Raw genomic sequence first — 12015 nt, 5'->3', positions numbered from 1 at the left:
CATTTTTATCTCACATAGATCTCTGTAACTACCACTTCAACAGTCAAGATACAGAACGGTAGCCTCACCACCAGGCTCCAACTTGCGATCTTTATGGACACTCTGACACATTTTCCTCCACCCCTTCCCCTTGGCAACCCCATAGTCTGTTCTCCATCTTTACAATTTTATTTCAATAATTTATATAAATGTAATTGTACAAAATCGTATTTTTAAAGGGAAGATACAAGTCACAGATAGTTTTGTTAGCACTGCAAAATAATCTTTAACACGCATTTGTTTTATGTTCTATTTGTCTCAAAAAATGTGCTTTGTTCTTTCGCATATTTTCTGATATCAGGACAGGAAATCAATACCAAGCAAAACATAATTCCATTCATTTTTTTCACAGCTTGGTTTTCACTGCTGTTTCCTAACATTTATTGTTCCATTTACCCTTTCTCTCTGTTTTCCATCACATAAAAGTAACTTTGTGTTCTTTATCTCTTCTAAGAAAACTTGGTAATGAGTCTTTAATGTGAAGCCCGGACCACCCTTGTTTTGATTTTGTGTTTTGGGTGTTGTTTTGTGTGATCACTCTCATGAAGAGTCCTTGTGAAGCTGGGCTTTTCCAGTGGTTTGTCAAAATGGAAATAGATATTTAACAAACCAAACACAAAATGACCTTTCTCCAGGAATGCATCATTTCTGAGAAAACACTACCTCTTCCAACTGGTGTTTGTGAATATTACTCATATTATCCTTTACTCCCTTTTACTAAAACTGTATTTTTTTTACACACTTGTATAACTCGGGTAATGAAATGTGAAACGAAGTGATTGCCTACCAATTACAATTGATATTAATGATGCTACTGGGAGGCCACCTCTCTAGTGGCTGCGCCATGTCTAGGGACTTGCTAGCTTTGCTAAGTTACATGGGATTGCCTACGTACTAAATGCAAACTTACTCATGCACATAGGAAACCGTTTGTATTAATATGATTAAGAAGCCCTGCCTAACCCTGATGAAAAATTACTTGAAAATAACAGAAGACAGAGTCCTTATTTTAAAGTACATTAACTACCGGGAGTAATTACTATTAGTCCAACCATAACTGGATTTAATGAGACTGAATAGAATAAATTAGACATAATTGGAAGCTAAGCAAAAGTCAACTAAATTCCTATAATTTTACCTTTATAAAAGTTATTATTGAATTAAATGACCAGCATCAATTAGCAGAGGAAATAAAGCCATGAAGAATATTTCCAGGAAACTGGTACCTTTTTTGAGGGAAAAATATTGTTTCACTTAATGATTAGAGTTTAGTAAAAAGTAGCTTAATGAATTATGCTGCCTTAGCAGTTTAATAACTTCAAATGAAGTAATTATGCAAATTGATAATTTTACCTACAAAGCAGTGCAGCAGTTGCTTTAAGGAATCCAGGAGTAGAATTTATTTGATAGAATAAAATAACATATTTATAAAAATCAGTGAATTCAGATGATTTGGAATAAAGATATGATTGCTTTTACTCAATATTGACTTTAGGGCTGGGTTAGCTGTGTGGGAATTGCAGTTGACCTGTTGTAGAAATTGTGTGCTTGGAAATATATCACCACATTGCTCCATGTAGACTCTCTCTGTGATTCAAGTCTTGTTCCTACAGCACTGCTGTCAACCCTCAACTACCGTCACCCTATAGGCCCCAAGTCAGTTTGTATTCAGTAATGCAAGTGGTGTTCTGTGCAACTGGTCACCCAAGAACTTGGTGCTAAGAAACTGAGAAAGTGATGACCAAGACAATCTCATCAAAACACAGCCAGGGCCAGCCACAGTATCGTAATTTCTGCTTTCTGGATGTTCAAGGAAATGTAGATCATGACTCCTTCTGTGATGCCTAATTATCTTCGAAAGGAGCTATAAGCGTACACGCACTTCCAAATGTGATGGAATACGATTGCAGTTTCAATTAGGTGCTAAAGTATAATTAATTCTCTAACAGTAATAAAAATATTAATTCTGTAAGGACAGTCACAAAGGAAAGAACAGTAGCAAATAGGTCTCAGGAAATATATCAAATGAGATGTTCAGATGTGATGCAGCTTTGTACATACTATGCTAAATACATTATGTCTGTAATTAAACCAGCTCCATACACAGTGCAGGTGTGGCAAAGTTTTTGCTGAAGAAGGTATGCCAGTTTTCTCATTTTTTAAAATGACAAGTGCATGCTTAATCAGGTTAGAGTTGATAGATTATGATATTATCAATGCACTGGACAAATCCATTAATGATACAGTGAGATTTTGTGCAAAAAAATGGAATTGAGAGGTGTGAATCCAAACTTTGAAGAATAAAGAACATACATTTGTAATGAAGAAATATCTCTCACTTTCATCCCTTATGTGCTATACATATCACAATCCAGCCCCACCCAGCCATGACTCTTACATATATCAATCCTGACACAGCTGGCCTGGCAATTCAGACCCGGAGCCCGGGAAAAGGAGAAGAATCCCAAGATTTCTGGCAAACGCTGCTGCTTCTTTTGTAATGGTGTGAGATGAATGCCTCTACATGCACACAGGTGCCATGTTGAGGGGGATGAATCTTTCAAGATTTGTTTAAAGTCAAATAATGTGAAGGTCCATGACTGACCTCCACGCCTCTCAGAGCTTCGGTTAACTCCTTTGTGTTAGGGGATGTTAGAACAACGTTTACAAGTCAGAGCAGGTGATGCTCAGAAGCAAGAGTGAATGCGGAGGAGGAGCCCACACAGGTCCAGCACCAAACGTCAGCATCTGAGCATCAAGTCTACCCTGAGAAAATGAGGAGGAACCCAAACAGGTCCAGCACAGAAGGTCAGCATCTGAGCATCAGGTCTACCCCTGAGAAAATGAGGAGGAGGAACCCAAACAGGTCCAGCACAGAAGGTCAGCATCTGAGCATCAGGTCTACCCCTGAGAAAATGAGGAGGAGGAACCCAAACAGGTCCAGCACCAAACGTCAGCATCTGAGCATCAAGTCTACCCCTGAGAAAAAGTGGTCCAAAGGTTTGCGTGGAGCCCATTCTCTGGGTCGTACAAACCCTGTGATTTGTGCCTCATTCTGTCCAGTCCTGTCACTTTGAGTCTGAATTGGAAGAGAGAAAAACAGTAACTAGATCAGTAAAGTAAGGAGGAGTGAAGAGCAGGAAGGTGGAGGTCGTGGTGGTGGAAGATGGAAACCTCCACGTGTGAAATAGAACAGTTTGGATGTCAGCTGTGACTGCTACAGAGCTCCTAAAACCCACTCCATTTTTATTAAAAATGCACATTGCATTTTTCCAGTGTACACGATATCATGTTAAGAGTTCATAAAGTTTTGAGGATGTGAGTCATCAGAAAGGAGGTTTAAAGAACTGATTATTTTGGTGGTCTGGCTCCTTTACCCCAGTAGGAAAAGATGCCATTTTGCTTATGCCCTATGCTGAATTTAAGAATGCCTGTCAACCCAACACACTTCAGCATGAACTTTAAGTCAAAAAATCAAAAAGTACCAGGATCAATTTACAATCCTAGCTATATGATATTTTGGAAATTACAAAGCCTCTAAATGAGCTATTTTATCGACTTACAGATGAGAAATCTAAGAGTGGGTTAGTCAATTCTCTTAGATTTCTCATATCCATAAAGTGGATAGAACATCTAATTTAGAGGCCTGTTGAAGGATAGACAGAAATGGCATTTATAAAGTATCTAATGAAACTACTGGTAGAGATTATATACTCAGTAAATGATGAGCACTATAATCACAAATAATTTGATCTTTGCCAGTGTAAAATGTATTTGTCTGTTTGGTTTTTCTTGGATGCATAGTTTCCCTCTGTCACTCAGGCTGGAGTGCAGTGGTGTGCTCACTGCAACCTCTGCCTCCCAGGTTCAAGTGATTCTCCTGCCCCAGCTGGGATTACAGGAGCCCGCCACCATGGCCCGACTGATTTTTGAGTTTTTACTAGAGACGGGGTTTCACCATGTTACCCAGGCTGGTCTTGAACTCCTGGCCTCAAGTGATCCACCCACCTTGGCCTCCCAAAGTGCTGGGATTACAGGCGTGAGCCACTGTGCCTGGCCATGTTTATTTTAATTTGGAGAACAATTTTTCAGTAAGGTTGTACAAATGATTGTCCTACATTCCTGCATGTTTGAAACTCTTTTTCTCTTTTTGTCTCCATATATGAATGACAGTTTGGCTAGGTGTAGAATGCTTGGTTTGCACTTTTTATTGTTCATAAATCTATAGTCTTTGTTTCTATCCTCTATACCAGCTTGAGTAGGATTAGAGTTTGGGATTCACCTATAAAACTCTATATCCATTGAACAAGTCCTCTTTTTCCCCTCCGCTAGTCCCTGGCACCTGTCATTTTACGTCTCTGTTTCTAAGAGTTTGACTACTTTAAAAACCTCATATAAGAAGGATCATGCAGCACTGTGTTGTGTTTGTATTTCTGTGACTGGTTTATTTCACTTAGTATAATATCCCCAAGGTTTATCTATGTTATGACATATGACAGGATTTCCTTCTTTTTTAAGGCTGAATAATAATTTATTGTGTATATACCACTTTTTAAAATCCATTCATCTCTTGACAGATATTTAGGTTGCTTTTACCTCTTGGCTATTATGAATAATGCTGCAATGAACATGAGATGAACAAGCTCCTTTTTTATCTCTTTACTTTTGTTAGAAACTTTTAATTCCTGATTAATAAGTTCTGAATGTATGCAGGGGTCTCTACCTGGCAGTGACCTAAAGCCTTGTCTTCTGCCACCTCACACAGTCTTCAGATTCAAGTCTCTAGATTCTTGAGATTGGGGAATGTTTCCAGAGCAGTCATGGTTTTTGTATTCATTGACCATTCAGGTTTTCTGCTTTGCCATTTTCCTCTAGGTATTTCGCTTATTCTCTTGGAAGCACAACTATGCATTTAAGTCCATGTTTACTGTATTTTACCTGCTATTTCTATGTGTTTTGCAATAAGGGCTTTTCAAAATACCCATAACTTGTTGCTAAAAACGAGGTTTGTTCCAATGTGCCTTAGAAATATCCAGTTTCATACTTACCTGGCAGGGCAGATACCATGATCTTAAAGGCAGTTTTCCCAGGGCAAGGCTTATCCATTACACTCTGGATCCATTATAGGGATATGCTGATCCCTGGAATTGCCCCAAATGTGGGAAGCTCTACTGCAAAATTTGTGGTAGTGAGTGACTGCATTATGCATTCATGTACGAATTCAACTGAGTATCCAGTTTCATACAAATAATAATAACATCTTCCATAAAATGTATTCTTGTGTATTAACACATATGGCTCTCTAGTACTCCTGCTGAGATATATGGGAATCTACCCTAGTTTTGCCATTTTCTCCTAACATCAGTCTACTTCTTTTAATATTCATTGCTTCTCCCCATTTCTGTAGTTCAGTGCATGTTTCCTTCCTCTGCAGGAACTACTTCTCTTTCCTCACCCAACTCATAAATCTCTGCCTCCCACCCTAAGGGTAGGCACGTGGCCCAACCTGGGAGATCAGAATGCCACACCCCCAATACAGGATTGGTTTGTGAGTAGGCAGATGATTCTGTCCATGCACAGAACTAAGTAGAAGAGAATTTTTACACCTCAGCTTAGCTTGATGATGGCAGAGAGCTACTGGAGTTCTATTTCCTGCTCTAGGGAAGAAAAGGATTTTGGTTTGGAGATAAAGCCAAGACACCAAGAAAGTGGGAACGGAAGACTTAGAGACAAGGAGTCCTGGCCCCTTTTCAGATGCTCAGATGCTGGCGCTAGCTTGAGGCCCAGCTCTGCTTTTGCTCTTCTCAACATTTGGTAAGGAGAGCTCCCAATTTCTTTTCTAAGATAGCTGGTTCGACTTGGATATCCATCTCTTCTAATCAAGGGTCCTGATTCCTTGTCATTTTCATCAAAAAAGTATTTGTAAATATTTCACTTCTCGCTGACATGCTTTTGGTGTTGAACAAAGTGATTTGCACAGATACATTCTAAGAGCTGTACACCTGGCACTCTTTCTCTGGAACTATAACTGCTAAGTTCAAGAATCTTTATTAATAATACTTTTCAGATATATAGTTAAAAATAATTTTAATAGTTGAAAGGCGTCCATTTTTCCAAGAGGTTCAGACATACTGCAATTGAGTGCTAAGTTACTTTTATTTTGTATTTTTGTATTTTATAATGTTTTTATTTCCATAGGTTATTGGGGAACAGGCGGTACTCAAGATGGATGAATGACTTAAATCCAAGACAAGAAACTATAAAAATTCTAACAGACAACATTGGAAAAACTCTTCTAGACATTGGCTTAGGCAAGGATTTCATGAACAAGAACCCATATAAGCAAATGCAATAAGAACAAAAATAAATAGCTGGGACCTAATTAAACTAAGGAGCTTTTGCACAGCAAAAGGAACAGTCAGCAGGGTAAACAAACAACCCACAGAGTGGGAGAAAATCTTCACAATCTATACATCTGACAAAGGACTAATATCCAGAATCTACAATGAACTCAAACAAATTAGTAAGAAACAAACAAACAATCCCATCAAAAAGTGGGCTAAGAATATGAATAGACTTTTAGGTTACTTTTAGTTATTTGTGTGTGCAGACCTCCTGGTGTCAAGGCTAAACTGTTCCTTTCTCTAACACATAGGAAATTGAGGCACAATACCTTGCAGCGTATAATTCCAGGCCCCTGGGCATTGGAGACTGGGTTATCTTTTCACTCAACTGACAATTGATATATTGTTTGCACTTAAAAATCTGGCTTTGTTGAACCACAACAGTTTATGTTTTTAATTCCAAATCTTACCTCGTTATGAACTTTTTTTTATCCTTTCCTCTAGAGAAATGCTAATGCTGCTTGCTTACATGGAAAGTAAAGTTAAGGAGTTGGTGTTGACATTTTGGCTTGCTGTCACAGGCAAAAAAGAGTAGTGCTGTTTTTGTGTGTTTAATTTTCTTTCACTTTCCGCACTCTGTGTATTGGAGGATGCCTTTAGCAATAAGTAGTCCTTATCCAGGTCACGCACTCATTAACCACTAACCACTGACAGTAATGTCTTTACTAGACATTTTGTTTCTTTTGATTAATTTGTCTCTATTTCCTTTGTTCTAAAGCCTCTAGTGAGTAATCATATTTGGAATAATAGTAGAGTTCCCTGCTGTGTTTTCATTTCTTAAATCAAGACTTAGCTGATGTATTGAGGAACCAAGACGGAGATGTGGGGCTAGGAGGGCCTAGGGTCTGTCAGGCACTCTTCAGTGACTTGATGTGCTGAATGACTCACACTTTACTGGGAGATGACCACCTGTGTGCATCCAACACTGTCACAGATAGTGCCATTAGGCCACCAGGAGCAGCCACAGACTATCGGTGGTTGTGCTTTGGAATACGCAATTTTGTGTTTCTGGTGAGCTGTAATCTTTTCTTTTCCTGTAGAATTATTTTTCATTGAATTATGCTATTAAAAGTCATCTTTGGATTTCTTGTAAAGTCATTGCCGCAGACATTATTTTTACATTTCACAGTGATTTCTTGAGGAGGAATTAAGAAGTAATTGTTTTCTGGACTCACTATCTGAAAAACTTGCACTTTACTGAAGCGATTGTTTTATTTACACTAAGTATTTACACTAAGTAACAATATGAGTTTTGTTAGCTTTTTGGATGGACTACAAAGCATGAAACCAACTTTGTTCCTCATCTCTGGCAAAGGTGGAGGGTTGTTGGCTTGCGTTGTGTGATGAGTCTTATACCTGGCTCTGTCTGCTCTTGCCTTTTGCCTTACATTTCAAAGACCTCACTTTTTTCTTTTCTTTTTTTTTAAAATATTTTATCATGTGATTTTATATAAATTTTAATAAAATTTCTTTTTTTGTAAAAAAAAGCAAAGCATAAATAAAATAGGGTAGCCATTTCTTCTAAGGTTATGTTGAATCTAACCCAAACTCTTATCAGAGAAAACTCTTCTTTAGATGTGGCCTAAAGCAGGAAGCAACAAACCTGTATACAGCCAAAGTAGCATCTCAAGGGCCTGCATTCAAATCTCACACACGTGGCTTGAAAGTGATCTCTTCTGCCCTTATTTCAAGGCCTAATCTTAGGTTACATACTATTTAAAGAAGCTTCAATATGTAATTTCAAAGCCTGTAGTAGGTGTAAAATAACAAAATTAGAAATAAGGAGAAAAGCTGCTATATGAGGACACTGACAGCAAGGAAAGGGAGAGAAAAACTCACAAAGTAAGTGGAAAATAGACCAATGCAAATAACCCCACATACTTTAACAGACCTCATTGTATCTATTGTGTATATGTATATATGACATAGATTATATCTATTATATGTAACCCAGTGTTTATAGTGTTGACTTACAAATTATCAACCAAATTCAAAGCTTTTAGGCTTTGAAAATAGTTTAAAAAGATTTTCAGCTTAAGTTTTAGGGTACGTGTGCACAATATGCAGGTTTGTTACATATGTATACATGTGCCATGTTGGTGTACTGCACCCATTAACTCATCATTTGACATTAGGTATATCTCCTAATTCTATCCCTCCCCCATCCCCCAGTTAAAAAAAAAAAGAATCTTTGTTATTAAGTTGTTCTTTTATGGGTCACACTTCATCTTCTTGGATGTACTCTAAAGAGTATTCGGATTTATGTCTTAAAGAGAACAGTTATTAAAACAAAAGATTTTCACCTAAAATATTTAAATTATTTAAAAAAGTTATTGTTGATTGTTGATTAAAGTTGTAACCCTCAATTAATTAGAAGTTTTGGCTATCCAGAGACCTTATATTCCAAAGACTTTAGAGAGTTGTTTGTCACATCACATAAATTATTACCATTATCCTACATTTAAACTTCCAATTTACGCAAATTGTGAGCAAAATTGAGAGCCACGCAAATATTCAATCTCTGAAGCTCTTATGGCAGCATTGATCAAATAGGTTAGAAAACACGTGGATACAGCTTTATTGCCTTCTAGTTTTACTGCAAGTGTTTTTAATAGTATGTAAATGATTGGATAGATGTACAGACTGCCAGGGCCTTCATAGCAAACAGGTTTTGTGTCTACCCTAGCATGCAAAAATGCTTCATCTACAATGTATGCTGTAACTGTCTGTATTATCTATAATTATATTTCTCCTTGGTTTAATATTAGATATTTTCAGGTACAAGAAATGTATGCACATTATAGATTCAATGCATGTAGGTTATATGTGTAAATATTTATTGATAAGAGGCGTTAAACTCCTGCCTTCTGTGCTGGATAGCTCGTGAACTTAGCCTCTGAAACACCACAGTAGCGTCCCTGGTAAGCACAGGGCTCTTCCTCTAACCCTTTTGTGTCTCCCACGCTCCCACTTGTCTACAAGAGCCGAATGTAGATCAAGAGCAATAAAGTTCATTTCCCTGAAATAAGGTGTAGTATTCAGGTTTTGTGATACCTGATTGGTTTACATTGTTTACAGGTGGGGCCTTGAAGGGGTAAAAATCAGAAGCTTCTTATTCTGAGCACAAGGGCAAGATCATTGAGCAGACATTGACCTCCCTTCAGACAGTTCTTGGGAGACACAGAATGAGAATTTCAGGGGCCAGTGCCTGCACCCTACTAGCTGTGGCAGCCTGGTGCTCATCTACTTCTCTAGCTTGGGAAGGCCTAGGTTAACCCCAGTCTCCGGAGACATTGTTATTCCTCTTCTCTCCCTGCTTCCCGTGTTTGTGTTCCGGGCCCGGTGTAACACTGAGGTTCAGAATTGCTTTGAAGACGAGGAGCCCATTTCGGTGTCTATACAAGGCTGGACAATTTCTCCAAGTAATTCAGCCTGTAGGGGTTCGGGGGGCAAAAGCATCTCAGCTAGTAATAAACACTGCTTTGCCTCTTGCTTTTTTATTTTTATTTTTGCAAAACTTCTCTGTAGGTGTGTATTTATCTAGAGGATTTCAAAAATTCTCTGTAGGTATGTATTTCTGTAGAGGAAGGAGTGGTGACTGGGCCAGGGAGAATGGATTATTTGATCTATATTATCTTGACTTGTATGTTGTATCTTTTATTTAAATTTTGGGTTTTTTTTAAAGTAGGAAATCAATGCACATGGCTAAATATCTAAAAAATGTAACAGTATACATCGAAAAGTCTTCCTCCTAATAAATATCTAAAAAATGTAACAGTACACATTGAAAAGTCTTCCTCCTAATAAATATCTAAAAAATGTAACAGTACACATTGAAAAGTCTTCCTCCTAATAAATATCTAAAAAATGTAACAGTACACATTGAAAAGTCTTCCTCCTAATAAATATCTAAAAAATGTAACAGTACACATCGAAAAGTCTTCCTCCTAATAAATATCTAAAAAATGTAACAGTACACATTGAAAATCCTTCCTCCTAATAAATATCTAAAAAATGTAACAGTACACATTGAAAATCCTTCCTCCTAATAAATATCTAAAAAATGTAACAGTACACATTGAAAATCCTTCCTCCTAATAAATATCTAAAAAATGTAACAGTACACATTGAAAAGTCTTCCTCCTAATAAAGATCTAAAAAATGTAACAGTACACATTGAAAATCCTTCCTCCTAATAAATATCTAAAAAATGTAACAGTACACATTGAAAATCCTTCCTCCTAATAAATATCTAAAAAATGTAACAGTACACATTGAAAATCCTTCCTCCTAATAAATATCTAAAAAATGTAACAGTACACATTGAAAATCCTTCCTCCTAATAAATATCTAAAAAATGTAACAGTACACATTGAAAATCCTTCCTCCTAATAAATATCTAAAAAATGTAACAGTACACATTGAAAATCCTTCCTCCTAATAAATATCTAAAAAATGTAACAGTACACATTGAAAATCCTTCCTCCTAATAAATATCTAAAAAATGTAACAGTACACATTGAAAATCCTTCCTCCTAATCTCGTAATTGTCTCCATTTCAGTCCCCGTGGCCACATCATTAGGCTACTGATGTCATTAGTTTCTTTTGCATTCTTCTAGGGTTTCTGTTGGCATATGCAAGCAAAATAAATGTATACCTTTATGTTTTCTCTTTCTACAGCAAGGACAGTTTATTAAACACACTGTTTTAAATCTTACTTTTTCTCTAAATAATATTTCATATAAGTCAATATGTAGACTTTATGTATTTTTAAAATGAAGACATAGCATTCCATTGAACTTAGACGATAATTTACTTAACTAGTCCAAGATTGAAGAATAAAATTATTTTGAATCTTTTGTTAATGGTTAATAGCTTTGATGAATACACTTATGCATACATTATTTTACACATGTTCAAGTATGTTGTATAAACCCCAAAGTGGGAATGCTCTGTCAAATATTACAGGTATTTGCAACTGTGATAGATACTAATTGCCCTTGAAAGAGGTAGTAGAAGCTTACACTCCACAGCCTTACTGATGATATTATAAAACTTTTAGTTCTTGCCAATCTAAAGGTGAAAAATGGTATTTCATGGTAATTTAAATGCTTTTTTCGTTTTATAACTGAGGTTGACATCTATCAAAAAATTCTTTGAATTTTTCTGAGAACTATTTATCTTTGAATCCTTTTCTCTTGTTAATCTTTTCCTTCTTCATTTCTAAAACTTCCTATACAGAGACATTCACTCGTTATCTGTGATATGATTACAAATGTCTGCCCTCCAATTTGTTACATGTCTTTAGATCCAAATACCTTATTTTTTGCCATGTAGAAATTTTTAATTTGTATGTGATAAAATGTTAATACTTTATGGATTCTGGATTTTCAGAAATAAAAAGGTTGTCCTCACTTCCAGGTTTTAAAGAAATTCTTTAATGTTATTTTATGTTTTTGTATAGTTTTAATTTTATTCACATTAAAGTTTTTGTCTTATTTGGAATTTATTTTGGTGATGTGGGAAATGAATGTAACTTTATTTTTTCATGTATCTTCCTAGTTGTTCAAA

The 12015-nt window shown here is 36.5% G+C and overlaps 1 pseudogene; it reads left to right on the top strand.

The window, feature by feature from the left end:
• The first annotated feature begins 5079 nt into the window (after positions 1 to 5079).
• LOC129481485 (uncharacterized) lies at positions 5080 to 5255 on the top strand (annotated as a pseudogene).
• Positions 5256 to 12015: the final 6760 nt, after the last annotated feature.

This window comes from Symphalangus syndactylus, chromosome 4 (assembly GCF_028878055.3).
Source record: "Symphalangus syndactylus isolate Jambi chromosome 4, NHGRI_mSymSyn1-v2.1_pri, whole genome shotgun sequence".
Classification (NCBI taxonomy): Eukaryota; Metazoa; Chordata; class Mammalia; order Primates; family Hylobatidae; genus Symphalangus; species Symphalangus syndactylus.
Note: the sequence above shows the minus strand (reverse complement) of the source record. Positions and strands in the feature narration are given on the sequence as shown.